Genomic DNA, 17488 nt, shown 5'->3' on the forward strand with positions numbered 1-17488 from the left:
AATATTATTCTGACTTCAGAGGGTTGTCGGGTGTATAAGAAGTGTGTTCTCTTACCAGGTCAACTGGAGTTACGACTATCAAAATTTTAAGGAAAACACTATAATCTATAACTGGGGATCCCCCCCCCCTTATTTCTGGGCACTCTGCCATTCTACCCTGAGAACTCTTCCCCTTTTCAGCTCGGTCTACTGCTCCAGCTGTTGGGTCTCAGCAAAGATGCGGTAACTGTTGTCCTACCAAAGGTCAGAGTCTTCTCACAGACAAGACGTCCAGGTTTGGGAGTACCTGCAAGACGGATGATTTAATCTCTGAGTTAACTGACTGCAGCTCTTCCCACCTTCCCTTCTTTATTCTGCTTTGGCTGTGCACCCTGTTCCCATAATCCTTTATGGTTTGGAAGCAGAGAAGTGTGATCGTGGAAAGGAGTAAAGTTTCTAATGATTTTGCTTAAAATGCTCTTACCCACACTTCTGTTACCTGTGTAATGAATGTTCTTGCTGTACCTAAACACATATGTAACTGGTGGGAGATGACCAGCTAGAGTTGCCCTGCAGACAAATCAGAGCTGGGAGAAAGTCATATGTCGGAAAGGATTAAATGTTCAGCACACTCCATCACTCTGTTGAGTTGGTCTTTAAAATGTGTAATTCAACATTTTCAACGTACTCAGAAGATGAAAAAAGAAGACATTTTTCATAGCTTATATGACATACCCAGTGGAATAGTTAAGCAAATTGCTACATCAGTCCTGCAAAGCAGGGGTAGAAAGTCATCAATAGTTTTAATAAATGCTAAGCAACTTCTGCTGGCAAGGTCCTCCTGGAGGAAATCCAATACCTTCTCTCCCCACAAAGATCAGAGAGAAACAGTGACTCACCTCCTTCAGGAACATCATATTAATGATTGAATGTATTTATACACCTTTTGAGGCTTTTTTTCATTTTTTTATCTGAACTAACAGAACCTTCTTTTCACTTCATACAACCATCACACTGTCACAATGTGCTTGCTGAGTTGTTTACTCGAGTCTGACTCCTTGTAATTCCATGGACGGTAGGCTGCCAGGGAATATACTTTAAAAATAAACTCTGGCCTCAGATCTTATTCTTTTTTTTAAAAGGATACTACATATTTATATTGATATTGTTCATGCAAAGATGGGCTCAATAAAGGACAGAAATGGTATGGACCTAACAGAAGCAGAAGATATTAAGAAGAGGTGGCAAGAATACACAGAAGAACTGTGCAAGAAAGATCTTCACGACCCAGATAATCATGATGGTGTGATCACTCACACTCACCTAGAGCCAGACATCCTGGAATGTAAAGTCTAGTGGGCCTTAGAAACATCACTACGAACAAAGCTACTGGAGGTGATGGAATTCCAGTTGAGCTATTTCAAATTATAAAAGATGATACTGTGAAAGTGCTGTGCTCAATATGTCAGCAAATTTGGAAAACTCAGCAGTGGCCACAGGACTGGAAAAGGTCAGTTTTCATTCCAATCCCAAAGAAAGGCAATGCCAAAGAATGCTCAAACTACTGCACAATTGCACTCATCTCACATGCTAGTAAAGTAATGCTCAAAATTCTCCAAGCCAAGCTTCAGCAATACATGAAGTGTGAACTTCCAGATGTCTAAGATGGTTTTAGAAAAGGTAGAGGAAGCAGAGATCAAATTGCTGACATCCACTGGATCATGGAAAAAGCAAGAGAGTTCCAGAAAAACATCTATTTCTGCTTTATTGACTATACCAAAGCTTTTGACTGTGTGGATCACAATAAACTGTGGAAAATTCTGAAAGAGATGGGAATACCAGACCACTTGACCTGCCTCTTGAGAAACCTATATGCAGGTCAAGAAGCAACAGTTAGAACTGGACATGAAACAACAGACTGATTCCAAATAGAAAAAGGAGTACGTCAAGGCTGTATATTGTCACCTTGCTTATTTAACTTCTATGCAGAGTACATCATGAGAAACACTGGGCTGAAGGAAGCACAAGCTGGAATCAAGATTGCTGGGAGAAATATCAATAACCTCAGATATGCAGATGACACCACCCTTATGGCAGAAAGTGAAGAGGAACTAAAGAGCTTCTTGATGAAAGTTAAAGAGGAGAGTGAAAAAGTTGGCTTAAAGCTCAACATTCGGAAAACTAAGACTATGGCATCACTTCATGGGAAATAGATGGGGAAACAGTGGAAACGGTGGCTGACTTTATTTTTCTGGGCTCCAAAATCACTGCAGATGGTGATTGCAGCCATGAAATTAAAAGATGCTTGCTCCTTGGAAGTAAAGTTATGAGCAACCTAGACAGCATATTCAAAAGGAGAGACATTACTTTGCCAACAAAGGTCCGTCTAGTCAAGGCTATGGTTTTTCCCGTAGTCATGTATGGATGTGAGAGTTGGACTATAAAGAAAACTGTGTGGAAGAATTGATGCTTTTGAACTGTGGTGTTGAAGAAGACTCTTGAGAGTCCCTTGGACTGCAAGGAGATTCAACCAGTCCATCCGAAAGGAGACCAGTCCTGGGTGTTCATTGGAGGGACTGATGCTGAAGCTGAAACTCCAATACTTTGGCCACCTGATGTGGAGAGCTGACTCATTGGAACAGACCCTGATGCTGGGAAAGATTGAGGGCAGGAGGAGAAGGGGACGACAGAGGATGAGCTGGTCGGATGGCATCACTGACTCAATGGACATCAGTCTGGGTAGACTCTGGCAGTTGGTGATGGACAGGGAGGCCTGGTGTGCTGCAGTTCATGGGGTTGTAAAGAGTTGGACACGACTGAGGGACTGAACTGAACTGTTGTTTAGTCACTAAGTCACATGTGACTCTTTTGTGACCACATGGACTATAGCCCCCTTAGGCTCCTCTGTCCATGGGACTCCCCAGGCAAGAATATTGGAATGAGTTGCCATTTCCTTTCCCAGGGGATCTTCCTGACCCAGGGATGGAACCCAGGTCTCTTGCATTGGCAGGTGGATTCTTTACCACTGAGCCACCTGGGAACCATAGTCTTATACTATTGAGAAGTAGTCATAAGATTTGTTTTGGTCCTTGGAAGATTAAAGGTGGAGAGGTGCCTAACCTTTTGAGTTGGATAACATCACATAAGGCTGAAGATACGCCAGTGTTTTTATTTGGATTTTCAAGCATCAATGTGAAATCATCAAAAACTTTAAAAACGTTTCTTCACAAATCTTTCTATAAGACATTGATATGAAAGAATCTCATTGTCACAATAAAGATCATCTTAAATCCACCCTAAATTCCACCTAAATCCACCTGAAAGTCCACCTTTTTGAGAGAGACGTAAAATCAGAACAGTCCTCCCACCCCTTACCTCACCTCTGGATGGAACTGGAACATTTTTCTCCTAAGATTTAATTCTTACAAATTATGTAACAGATTCTGTCAGTGTGCAGCTTGCAATTAGCAGGTAAAAACAACTCCTGAGGCTTGCACTAACTATTCCATAGGAAGCGCAATTTTAAAGTAAATGGCATCGCAGTGCTCTCAGAAGCACCATGATAACTTCTCTGAATTAATGATGCTTTGGAGAATTTGGTTTATTTTTTAAAAAGAAAAATAAATATTTTATCCATTCTTATATAGTCAAGTAAAGCACTGACACATTTTGCGATGGACCAACAGAAAGCAAAATCTGAAAACTAAACAACTCAGTCCCTAAGAGGGCAATTATTTTAAAAGCATGCAATAAACAGTCATCAGGAGAAGTTTAGGAATGATTTCAGCACTAAATAATAAACAAGGATGTCAGAGATGCTGTTGTAAAGTCAACAAATATTCCATGACTGTCCACCATGTACACCTCAGTAGGAATTACAAGTTTACTACAAAAGGAGTCTCATGGGTGCCGTGAAAAATAGCAAAAAGTATTGAACAAAGTCATCAGGAGGAATTTAAAGAGATGAGTCAGAAAACAAAACCCAAGACGAATAGGCTGTCAGCTTTAAGTGAAAAAGAATGTTTACATAAGGGATGTGTGGCTACTGGCTGGACCCCACGTGGAAGATGTCAGTCAGATCTCAGCTCAATTTAATAGCCTCTTAAAGGACCCATCACCCAACCAGCAGCACAGTAAAATCACGGTCATATTCATTGAACAAATACCCGTGGAACATCCGGCTCTGGACTAGACGCCGTGGAGACACAGCGATACACAGAACAGGAACAAACCTTCTTCAAGCTTGTGGTCTTGGGACAAAGTTAACCAAATCACCATGTAAACAGTGTAAAATTGCAACTGGGAGAAGGAAACATGGGAAGGAGTGTGTGAAGGGTCTGAGGACAGTTGGGGAGATTTTCCTGAAGAACCATTGCTTGGACTCCGCTCTGAGAGAGGAACAGATGCAGGTCTGGGGGCTCCTCTGAGTGATGAATTTTTGCAGGTCTGGGGGCTCCTCTGAGTGATGAATTTTTGCAGGTCTGGGGGCTCCTCTGAGTGATGAATTTTTGCAGGTCTGGGGGAGCACTGCGGGTTGAAGGGAGAATGTGAGATGACTCGGGGACCTTCAAAGAACTAAAAGGACATCAGCGGTGGTAACCTGACCTAGAGAAGTGGGACCTACTCTGTGAACTTTGTGATTTAACAATCACAACAACCAGTGAAAATAGTTTTACTATGATTCCCATTATAGATATATGGAAACCAAGGCTTTAGGAATCTTAAGCAGTTTATGCACAGTTACCCAGAAAGTAAATGACTGATGTTGATCTGATAACATCAGTTGGTGTGCATTCCATGAAAACACCATACAGTTGGGGGGGGGGTTCCCCACAACCTCCTCTGCCTTGGACCGCCCCACCCCCACCCCACAGCATGCAAGCCCCACCAATGGGCCTCCTTTTCCTATCTATTGATGATCCCATATTACAGTAACACCTTAGTTTGCATTTTTAGATGCTGGCAATGAGACACTATATCAGCAGATGAGGAGAGAGGATTTAATAGAAGTAGATGCCATAATGAAGGCATACACATTAATTTCTGTAAATTCCAAACTACTGGTACGGGAAGGTATATCATGAGCTTTCTAGAACACAGTTTCATGTCAAATGTGTGAAAATACTCTATTCCTAGATATGTTAGGTAATAACACTTGGTGTTTCCCAAGAGGTAGTAAATGCTTAAGATATAAATGGTTCAAGGCGTTTAATTTTTAGTTAAGTTAATGGACCATGAAGATCAATTCAGCTTACTGAGTCCCCTATGGCAGGCGATTCCTATGCACTAAGCATCTTTTTCAGCTGACTTCCAGGATGTCATCTTCTGCCGGTTTCCTCATTTCCTTGGTTTCCCTGCCAGTCTCCCCATCTTCCTACTCAGGGTGTGGGGGGGTCAGTATCTCTAAACACCCTGGACCTTTTCTCTTCCCTATGCTCATGGGCTCACATGGTGGTCTCATGCAAGGCAATGGCTTTTGGCTGGTGAGCCTTCCAAATGTCAGCTCTCCTCTCAGCCTCCTCCCTGAACTCTGCGGTCGGATGTTTCACACCGGGGGCGGATGTTTCACACCGGGGGCGGAGGTGGGGGGGATGTACTTAGTGCGTTACTGTGTTCTGGTCACTTCACAAAGCAAGAGGAAAAGAAACGCCGGAGTGGACTTACTGATATAAAGTGCATCGTGCTTTGTAAATGATTAGTTCATGGAACTATTATTCCTGATATAAACCCACGGCGCACATACACATATTATTCTAGGTCACGATGTAAATCGAGTTTACGAGACTTCCCTCACGGACCAGCAGTTAAGAATTCCCCTTGCAATGCAGGGGACACGGGCTAGATCCCCGGTCAGGGAAACTAAGATCCCGCATGCGGTGGAGCAGTTAAGCCTGCATGCTGCAAAGATTCCTCGTGCTGCAAACTAAAACCGGACGCAGCCAAATCAATCAATCAATCTTTTAACAATGCGTCTACTAAGGTGGTTAACGGTCAAAACACTGAGAAATGCTGCCGTACAATCTAATATCCATACGAGGACAGAGGAACCCTTCTATAAGGCAAGTGTGAGTGTGTCACTGTTTCGTTCGGCTCTCCAGGGCTCCCCCCTCCACGACTCAGAGCGCCTTTCCCCAGGTCCCTGCTACACTCTCTGCACTGGCACAGCCCTCAGCTCTAGGCTCACCAGCTGCTCTGCTGCCCTGGAGCCCACCAGGTTCCCTCCTGTCCACGGGCTGAGAGACGTGCCCGCATCTCTCCTCTCCCCGGACCCTAGGAGAGGGGCCTTTGCCACCCACACTGGGTAAAGCAGCAGCACCTCCCTGCTTCTCTCTTGTTCCTTTTGGTGTTTTTTTCCCTCATGTCTGCATCCAGACGTTACGTTACAGTATTGATTTGCTTCGATGTCTCCAGCCATCAGAATGCCAGCCCTCTGAGATGGGAGGGTTGTGTTTTAGTCACTGTTGTACCCTGCTGTCTAGAGCAGAATATGTGCTCAGTAAATATTTACGGGTTGAATGGATACATTTCAGTTCAGTCCTGACTGCAAAAGCTGACATATAGTTTATCCTGGAGTCAGGAAGATTAGACACAAACTGAAACTAGTGGAAAAATATATGAGAAACAATTTATAATTAAATGTAAAAAGTTTAGTTAAAAGTTGAGAGAAGAAAGGGATTCAGAAAGCTGAGATATTCGGTGTTGTTTTCACGAAGAGAAAGGAAGTGGGGTAAGCCCGAAATGATAGTGGACCCGGAAAGGCAAACTACAGCACTCAGGAGTGAGGAATGATATTAATTTAATGATCACCATGTCTAATAAGCAACCAACACAATATTCAAAAAGTCTCATTTTTAATGACATATTTTCAGTATTAGCATTGCTAACGGAGAAGGCAATGGCACCCCACTCCGGTACTCTTGCCTGGGAAATCCCATGGATGGAGGAGCCTGGTGGGCTGCAGTCCATGGGGTCGCTGGGAGTTGGACACGACTGAGCGACTTCCCTTTCACTTTTCATTTCATGCACTGGAGAAGGAAATGGCAACCCACTCCAGTGTTCTTGGCTGGAGAATCCCAAGGACGGGGGAGCCTGGTGGGCTGCCATCTATAGGGTCGCACAGAGTCGGACACGACTGAAGCGACTTAGCAGCAGCAGCAGCATTGCTAAATATGTAGACTTTCCTGTTGTTACGTTTCTGATTGCCAGCATCATCAGTTCTTTCCTTCCCCAAAGTACAAGTGGAAAACGGAAAAGACATCTGAATAAAATCTACTAAAGGAACCACCTGACAAAAGTGAGTCAAATTGGGACTGAAAAGGTCTATTCCGGAGAAACAGGCAATGTCCCACTGCCATGAATGGCCATTTAGGAGGACCTGGACCTGGACCTGTTGCTGCTGCTGCTGCTGCTGAGTCGCTTCAGTCGTGTCCAACTCTGTGCGACCCCACAGACAGCAGCCTACTAGGCTCCTCTGTCCCTGGGATTCTCCAGGCAAGAATACCGGAGTGGGTTGCCATTTCCTTCTCCACCTGTACCTGTACCTGTTTCCAAAGTAGGAAACGACCAAGGAATCAAAACACACACACACAAATAAGTAAAAATTAAAGCTGCTAAAACATGCAAAATGTTTTCTAGGTGGAGAGTAGGGAGCAAGACTGCATCTCAGAAGAGACAGTAAACGAGACTATATGACACTGAGTATAGACAACCTGATTTTATGTCAATCAGTTTCAGAACATATACTTCAGCTGTGTCCAATATTTCTTATTCAAAATTATAAAGAGGGAGGCGAGTAAAATACACAGGACAAATCACAGCCACTCTGCAAATATCCTGCAAAATATCTGTGTAGAGCCACAATTCCCACCCAATATAGGGCATTTGCTCTGGAAGAGACTTTAAAACTAAGCCAAAGGAACCCAAAGTGATCTGATTTTCACCTATAATAAGATTTGGAGGTGCGAAGCTGTACAGAAAACAGTCAAAAAACCACCAATGGTATGCTTGAAACTGGGCATCTGATTTGTTTAGGCTTCACTGTTGAACAACAGTCGATAAGTTGTGTCCGACTCTTTGAGACCCCATGGACTGCAGCACACCAGGCTTCCCTGTTCTTCACAGTCTCCCAGAGTTTGCTCAAACTCATGTCCATTGAGTCAGTGATGCCATCCAACCATCTCATCCTCTGTCGCCCTCTTCATCTCCTGCCTGCAAACTTTCCTAGGATCAGGGTCTTTTCCACTGAATTGGCTCTTCACATCAAGTGGCCAGAATATTGGAGCTTCAGTTTCAGCATCAGTCCTTCCAGTCCATATTTAGGGTTGATTTCCTTTAGCATTGACTGGTTTGATCTCCATGCAGTCCAATGGACTCAAGAGTCTTCTCCAACGCCACAGTTCAAAAGCATCAGTTTTAGGGCTCAGCCTTTTTTATGGTCCAATTCTCATGTCTGTATATGACTACTGGAAGGCTACATTTGTAGACTGTGCAAGAAATATATTTCCTCTAACAGTAAAATTATATCTCAGCTTTTTAGCCCTTAGGGATGGTTGGACTGAAGTCTCACAAGCAAGGGATTGCTGGAAAGGTTATGAAATTAAAAGGAATGTAAAGACATTTAAGGAAGGTTGGTGGGTTTTCCTCTGTTGCAGGGCTCGTGACAAACGCTTTGTTGTAATCCAGCCCACAGGCTGCAGGTAAAACACAAAAATGTGAAGTTGACTTGAACTCGTGGGCTTACCCCTCACTCAGACATTCAGGCATTCAGCTCTGACTGTAGGTCAAGTGCTGTGTGGCCCTGCAGATGGACCAGTGGAAAGTGGCCACTGGCCCGCCCGTCAGCGTCTTTCACCAAAGCAGGAAGGCAGTCACTGGGCAAGTGATCACAAGGATGATGAGAGTCAACAAGATGAGCAGGACATTAGGGGATGGAAAGAAAGGGAAACTAGCTGGGATTACGGACCACTTAAGATGAGCTCTGGGTGCCCACCCTGACTCCCCACACCAGGCCCCACATGACTGCCTTAGGCTCTACTAGGTCCTGCCCTGAGATGGGTTGGACCTCAGGGTAGCTTTCCAGAAGCTGCTTTTAAAAGATGAGAAACGCCAGCTAGGTAAAAAGGGACCAGAAGGGACTGCCTGGGAGAAGATCTGGGCAAAAAAGAACTGAACGTGGGCAAGAAGCTCCCTGGGACACCTCTGCAGTCTCAGGGTCAGGGGTACGTGTGGGCGTGTGAAGGGGAGTGTGTGTGTGTGTGTGTGTGTGTGTGCAGACAGTGGTGTGGAGGAGTGCAGCTGCAGCGGAGGCCAGTGAGGCTGGCAAAGGTCCACCTCTCTTTGCTATTTTATCCTAAGATTAATGGGAAGCCACTGACATGATCTCATTTGCGCTTTCAAAAAAACCTGACAATCCACAAATTATTAGAATCTGTCCAACTCACAGCTTCACAGCCAAATGAGATGTAACCCCAAGTGACAGAGACAGACACACCACAAGGTCCAGGTTTGCACACACTTAAAGGGTAGTTTCCCAGGTGAACCTCAGTTTTCACGGAAGCAGCGGCAAGAGTAATAATAGCTTAATGCTTAACGGAGATTTATTTATACAAAGGCTTCCCTGGTGGCTCAGAGGTTAAAGCGTCTGCCTCCAATGCAGGAGGACCCGGGTTCGATCCCTGGGTTCAATCCCTGGGAAGGGAAGATCCCCTGGAGAAGGAAATGGCAACCCACTCCAGTATTCTTGCCTGGAGAATCCCATGGACGGAGGAGCCTGGTAGGCTACAGTCCACGGGGTCGCAAAGAGTCAGACATGACTGAGCGACTTCACTTTCACTTTCATTTATACAAAGCCCCAAGCTAAACGCGTCAAAAAACTCCTCCCATTTGATCTGGCATAATGCTATGGATGAGCTTCTATTATTACTTTCATTTAATATCAGTGATATTAAAAAGAACTCTGCTGGACCCAAGGATTAAAGCCAGGTCTCCCATATTGCAGGCCGACTCTTTACCATCTGAGCCATCAGGGAAGACATTAAAAAGAACGTGCGCACACTGGAAACATATTGGTAACTGACCAGCCTGGCTGCGGAAGCCCTGAATCAGCTGCCCCCAGGACGGCCGTGCCGTTCCGTATACACCGTCGATTTGCTGTGGCTGCCAGCGCAGTGTTGTTACTGAACTCCCAGGAGGCTAAACACCCTGTCTCCACAGGGCCGTATATCCTCACGGAGGATAGCAGCAGGCCACTGCAGCTCCGCGCGCCTGCTGCAAGCCTCCACTGCTGAGTTCATACCGCATCTCATGTGCTTTGCACGTCACCGTCACATAATGTTATGGCTGCGACAAAGCATTAGATGGTTGTTCAGTCAGATGTTGCCTGGAGAATATTTACAAGACTGTGATACCAAAAATAAAAAAGAATGCAGATTCACCCATTAACTCCTTAACTGACAGGGCACAGTCAGGACTGAGGCTCCAGCTCTGCCACAGGGGATTCTCCGGCATAAGGATGTCTTCACAAAAAGGAAGTCATGGATTTTATGCCTCTTGAACTCGCAGAATCTTCATTTTTAATAGTAACAGAAACATGCTTCTGTCAGGGCAGTGTTTTTTTCCAGCAGAAATTCCAACTTTTTTTGTTTGGAAAGTACTTTGAGAATAATTTCTCGTCCTGTGTGACCTATGAAAGTCACGTGAGGTTTTTAAAAATTTAACCTGGATTTGTTGAACATTACGAATAGTTGTCTTCTTGCCAAAAGGAGGAGCATCTTTTCCAGAACCAGTCAGAAGGGAACACAAATTATGAAAAGGATAACCCCCATTTTTATCTGTCAAATTGAAAGTAAACCTTTTGCTCGTATGGGTAATATCTGACATTTATTTGTTCGATCCCTGGGCTGAGAAGATCCCCTGGAGGAGGGCATGGCCTGGAGAATTCTTGCCTGGAGAATCCCAGGGACGGAGCCTGGTGGGCTGCAGTCCATGGGGCTGCGAAAGAGTCAGACAAGACTGAGTGACGTAATACAGCAGAGCACACAGTACATTTCATGTTTATGTGTTAATATCGTATTTGAGCAAATGAGTCTGAACAAGTAAACTTGAAAAGAATAATTAATTCCCACATTATTCTCAGGGTATTTTATTTGCAATGATGAAAAGGTTAAGTGCTAAGAGTCTTAAGTTATATTTTGAATACAAAAAACAAATTTCTACATTTAAATCTCATCCATTATCAAGGGAGTCCTATTTGTGTGTCAGGCCAAAAGACAGAAGAAAATGGTAAAAGAAAATTCATCAATCTTAAATAATCTCCATACAATTTCTGGATTATATACATATATATATTTATATTTTTAACTTTAATATATATTTTAAAATGTATATTTAACTTTAATATGTATGTATATTTTTTAACTTCTATTGGAATATAATTGCTTTACAATGTTGTATTAGTTTCTACTGTAAAGCAAAGTAAATCAGCTATTCATATATATATATATATATCCTCTTTTTTTGGATGGATTATATATGTTTAAAAAATAGAAATGATGTAATTGAATTGTAGACATTAATTAATTAAAATTATATGATAACTAAAAAGGTTAGTATCTCATTTATTTATTGATCATTTTTCTCCTTTTGTGAATCAATTCTGTATATTTTACTTTTTTACTTTGGGTTTTTTTCCTTCACATCGATCATATATTAAGAATATATATTAAAAATATAACTATTTCAAAAATTTGAAAAATTGTTCTTCCTACCTCCATTCACCTTTGATTCATTTCAGGGGAAACTGTGATTTTGTAAAATAATTCCTGTTTATTGACTGATTTTATTTGGACTGCACGGGGTCTTGGTCACTGCATGGGCCCTTCTCTAGTTGGGGCGCACAGGCTTCTCACTGCGGTGGCTTATCTCGCTGTGCAGCACAGGCTCCAGGGCGTGTGGGCTTCAGTCGTTCGGCTCCCAGCTCCAGAACAGTCTCAGGAGAGGTGGTGCCCAGGCTTAGCTGCTCCTAGGCATATGGGATCTTCCCAGAGCAGGGATCGAACCCATGTCCCCTGCCTTGGTTCAATCCTCAGTGGATTCTTTTACCACTGAGCCACCAGGGAAGCCAGGAATTTTGATTTTTAATATTTAAATGTTTTGATATTTTGTATAAAAATTTCATATAGGTAAAATTACATATTCAAATAATTCTATGTAATAATCACATGCTTTACAAAGTCTTTACTGAAAATTATCTTTTAAAGCCAGTATGCATATTTAGCATACTTTTATGATATTGCTTTTAATATTTAAATAATATTAATAACTTGGTGCTGAAGCTGAAACTCCAATACTTTGGTCACCTGATGAGAAGAACTGACTCATAGGAAAAGACCCTGATGCTGGGGAAGATTGAAGGCAGGAGGAGAAGGGGACGACAGAGGATGAGATGGTTGGATGGCATCATGGACTCAATGGACATGAGTTTGAGTGAGCTCCGGGAGTTGGTGATGGTCAGGGAGGCCTGGCGTGCTGCAGTCCATGAGGTCGCAAAGAGTCGGACACGACTGAGCCACTGAGCTGAACTGAACTGAGTAACTTGGTACAAAGAATGAGGTGTAATCTGGTTTCCTTCCCTCCATTCTTCCTTCTGTTCTTGCTTCCTTTTAATGTTTAGTTAAATGGCTACACCATAATGCTAGGCGCATTTATTAAGCAGTCAAAATTTCTTTATGTGAACGTCCACTTCACCCATACGGCTGCTTTCGGGAGCTCTCTCCATTGCATTCTGTGATCGGCCTGATGATCCTTGCGCCAATATCACTGTCATTCCATACAACTTGCTAAGGACACCACCACCAAAAGCCAACTCGCTGAGCAGTACATTGGCCAGAGGGCTGATTCACGTGACAGCTTACTGAAACTAGTTTCCTGGCCAGAGGCCTAGGCAGGCTCCGTGGAAGCAGCACCGGGGCCCCAGGGCTGAGGAGGGTCCTGGTTACTTTTTCTCAGACTCCCCCGCTCTCTGCACCTCACCCTCCCTGCAGCCTGCTTTTATGCTTATGTGGTAATAAACACGGCTTCCTTCTCTACTGCATTTCGGGAGAGATTTTCTGAGTTGGGAGAAGTTTCTGTTTTTAACTATGCTTTCCCAATAACTGCCACTGAGACAAATTTCCCCTCAAACATTTCACTCTCCTCTTTTTCAGAAATTGTTCTAATCTTTTTTTCACCTTTATTCCTCATAAACAATTCAGAATTGTTATCTAAGAGTTGAAAACAGAAAGGGGTTTTAGCATTTAGACTGAACTTAAATTTAGTATACCTGCTGCTAAGTTGTTTGAGTCGTGTCCGACTCTGTGTGACCCCATAGACGGCAGCCCACCAGGCTTCCCCGTCCCTGGGATTCTCCAGGCAAGAACACTGGAGTGGGTTGCCATTTCCTTCTCCAATGCATGAAAGTGAAAAGTGAAAGTGAAGTCGCTCAGTCATGCCCGACCTTCAGCGACACCGTGGACTGCAGCCTTCCAGGCTCCTCCATCCATGGGATTTTCCAGGCAAGAGTACTGGAGTGGGGTGCCATTGCCTTCTCCATTAGTATACCTACTAGATTTAAAATTAATGTTTTAAATTGAGCTTCACATCAAGAAAGTAATGTTTCTGCATTTATTCTCTTTCTTTTGTTCACTCCAATAGTTGAGTAGCTTTCCTCTTATAGATTCTGGATACTCATTGTTAATTTATATCCAAGTATTTTATGAGTAATTACTATTGTTTTTAAGTTAAAATTTTAGGCCATTTTTCTTCAATTATATATATTCATATGTATAATTTATTTTATACATTAATTATGCAGTCAGTCTCCTCAGAGACCACTCAATTATTTTCAGCAAGATTTTTATTAAATTACCTTGATATTTCCAAGAGTAAATATCATATTATTCCTAAATAATGATATTTTTCTTCTTCATAACTAAAAAGAATGGTGCAGGTCTTATCAAATGCAGTGCTTGCTCCCAGTGAATGTTTTTTTTATTTTTTAATATACAGATTATTAATTTCAATCTTACTTCTAATCTTGACCATACATTTCCTGTAAAATTGTGGTTGTATATATTGTTTATCACATCTTAAGAAGTGAAAGTCACAAATAGACTATTAAAATAATATTTTGAAAGAATCTTCTTCTGAATTTTCACTTTCTTAGTTACAGATGTTTTTACCCTTGCCCAGTACGCAATGGCAGCCCACTCCAGTACTCTGGCCTGGAAAATCCCATGGATGGAGGAGCCTGGTAGGCTGTGGTCCACGGGGTCACTGAGGGTCAGACACAACTGAGCAACTTCACTTTCACTCTTCACTTTCATGCATTGGAGAAGGAAATGGCAACCCACTCCAGTGTTCTTGCCTGGAGAATCCCAGGGACGGGGGAGCCTGGTGGGCTGCCGTCTATGGGGTCGCACAGAGTCGGACACGACTGAAGCGACTTAGCAGCAGCAGTAGCAACAAGAAAAATTATACCCTAGTAATATTATCATTACAAAATAAACTTTCATAGGATGTTTTACTAAATACAAATTGACATAATTCTGTAAACTTAATTTTGTAAGCTTATTTTGAAAACATACAGATTGGTAAACAAGACAGACAAAGTTAACTGACTTTACTACTAATCTGTACACAGGACATGTATCTATGCGACGACGCTGTCTTCCTAGTACGTGGCCTATCTGCATAAACCATAACCATTTTGTCTTTTTTTATTATGAGGATGAGGGACCAGTTAGTTAAAGAATAAAAAAATTAATCAAATATATTAACTCTGAGACAGTAAAATTTTATTGAACTTTATATCCACTGCCAAATGTCCAATGGCCTGCGGTGGGGGGAGTAAGGACCAAATGAGAGATTTTTTTCAGTGCAAACCAAAGCTCCTCTGGTTGGAAAAAACAGCACACAGTGTGCTACCTAGACTGAGGCAGATTTCGGATCAGTGGTGGGTGAGAGCTGGCAAGTTTTCCTTCACACGGATCTTGTTGACAACAGAGCAGATTTCATTATCCTGAAAGAAAAAGGCCCAAACTTTCCAAAGCAATAGAAAAATAATATGTTTATAACACTTCACCCTAATTAATTATTGCTACCCTGAAAAGCACTTCCTTCCGAACCTGGAGAAACTTAAATTGTGGCATAATTTACCTTTCTTCTAACTGTAAATGTAGAGGAAATTATATAATTCAGTTTTGCATTTTCCTTTCTACTCAGAATCATCTGTAATCTTTTTCCCAAAAATGACGTTTCCAAATTACATGTTTCAATATGAGTTGGCACCTTGGGTTTTCTAGTTCCTAACTATGGTATCGAGAAACTCTGTTGTTCAGTCACTCAGTTGTGTCTGACTCTTTGTGACCCCATAGACTGCAGCACGCCAGGCCTCCCCATCCCTCACCATCTCCCGGAGCTTGCTCAAACTCATGTCCATCAGTCGGTGATGCCATCCAACCATCTCATCCTCTGTGGTCCCCTTCTCCTGCCCTCAATTTTTCCCAGCATCAGGGCCTTTTCTAATAAGTCAGCATTGAGAAATCCCATGGGCCACATAAACCCTAGAGTGTAGGAGAGATTTATTATCTGACATCTGAGACCCATCTGAAGTTAAAACCTGACTTCTCAGTGTTTTCTGTAGCCATGTTGCCCTTGAACTCATCTCTTACTGGTCCAGGGACGTGTTCTTCACGCCACTGTTTGCATATTTACTTATACTGTTTGTTATGCTTGTACTGTCCTTTCTCGAGTTTATTCAGCACACTTTTGAAGGAAGAAACCGCTCCTCCCTGAGTTGAGGACCTGCTGGTGACAGGTCTGACCTGTCAACTGACCCAGCTCTCCAGGACTCGTGGGTCCCCGTCTCACTGCTGGTCTTACATGCAACTTCCTCCAACGGTCACGCTGCCAAGAGGGAGAACCTTCCTCCCATCTCTGACATCTTTCATTAGGGTTTCCTTATTCACTCCACTTCTTACAATGGATATATGATACAATGCTTTGGTTCATTTAGCTCCTTTCCAAAGCTCTTATCTCTCAGCCATCCTCCCCAGCAACGTAGAAGGTATTTTCTGGGACTTGCTAGACGACCTTCTGAGTAACCTGTCCATGTTACATTCAAACTCACCCTGGTCTTGGACCCCTAACCACTGTCTGTGATTTGCAACAATGATTCTAACTTCTCAGAGTGAGTTCTTTTCCTGTCCCTATCAGATTTTTTATCTTGTTGAAGCCCCAGATACCAATCGATCACATCTTCCAAAGAGGTGTTTCAGAGTATCATCAAAGTCAATAGCTATCATCTTCATCTGCTAGTCAAAGCTATGGATTTTCCAGTTGTAATGTATGGATGTGAGAGTTGGACCGTAAAGAAAGCAGAGCACTGAAGAATTGATGCTTCTGAACTGTGGTGTCAGAAAAGACTCTTGAGAGTTGCTTGGACTGCAAGGAGATCAAACCAGTCAGTCCTAAAGGAAATCAGTCCTGAATATTCATTAGAAGGACTGATGTTGAAGCTGAAGCTCTAATACTTTGGCCACCTGATGCAAAGAGCTGACTCATTGGAAAAGACCCTGATGCTGGGAAAGACTGAACGCAGGAGAAGGGGACGACAGAGGATGAGATGGTTGGATGGCATCACCAGCTTGATGGACATGAGTTTCAGTAATCTCCAAGAGTTGGTGATGGACAGGGAGGCCTGGAGTGTTGTAGCCCATGGGGTTGCAAAGAGTCAAACATGACTGACTGACTGAACTGAACTGAAAAAAAAAAAAAATTCATTCATAATGGTGCGATATGCTCCCTGCTTGCTTGGCCCAGTAAAGACAAGTTATGGTCTCCAGTTATCCGGCCTTCCTGTGTTCTTTCGAGGAGGCCCGCGGGGCTGGCAGCCGGAAGGTGGTCCTGCCTTCTGGATGATTCCTGCCTCTCGGCACTCAGGCCCTGTGCACCTTCCTGCCCTGGGAAGTGGGCAGAGTTAACTGATTTCTGATGAAGAGAATACAGCAAAAGTGATGAGATGGCACTTCTGAGATTAGGTTATAAAAAGATGGAGGCTTGTGGCTTGGGTCTTCCTTTATCTTCATGTCTCTCTGTTTCTCTGTCTCTTAGATGACTTAATTCTTGGGAAAGCCGGAGGAGGAGGGGACCATAATGGAAAGGCCCCTTGAGGCTGGAAGCACATATTTTCCTAGTGGAGCCTTGATGTGACTGCAAACCCAGCTGCACCACAAACCCAAAGTGCCACCAGCATGGAAACCCTGAACAGGACCACCTAGCTACGTTATCGCCAAATTACAGACACACAGAAACTGTGAGATAGTACACACTCGTTTTTCTCAGTTGTTAAGCCTGAGGATAATTTGCATGTATGCGGATAATACACGTGTAACGGCTTCCCTGGTAGATAGTCGGTAAAGAATCTGCCTGCAATGCAGGACCCCCCAGTTTGATTCCTGGTTTGGGAAGATCC

At 43.1% G+C, this 17488-nt stretch overlaps 1 protein-coding gene and 1 non-coding gene across 2 annotated transcripts in view; one reads left to right on the forward strand and one right to left on the reverse strand.

The window, feature by feature from the left end:
* FAM155A (family with sequence similarity 155 member A) overlaps positions 1–17488 on the reverse strand; it is a 601989-nt gene that overhangs the window by 178217 nt on the left and 406284 nt on the right. The gene's annotated exons all lie outside the window — the stretch shown is intronic.
* On the forward strand, positions 9593–9673 carry TRNAW-CCA. The gene has a single exon. It is a non-coding gene; the product is annotated as a tRNA-Trp (tRNA).

This window comes from Oryx dammah, unplaced genomic scaffold, assembly GCF_014754425.2.
Source record: "Oryx dammah isolate SB20612 unplaced genomic scaffold, SCBI_Odam_1.1 HiC_scaffold_24, whole genome shotgun sequence".
Classification (NCBI taxonomy): Eukaryota; Metazoa; Chordata; class Mammalia; order Artiodactyla; family Bovidae; genus Oryx; species Oryx dammah.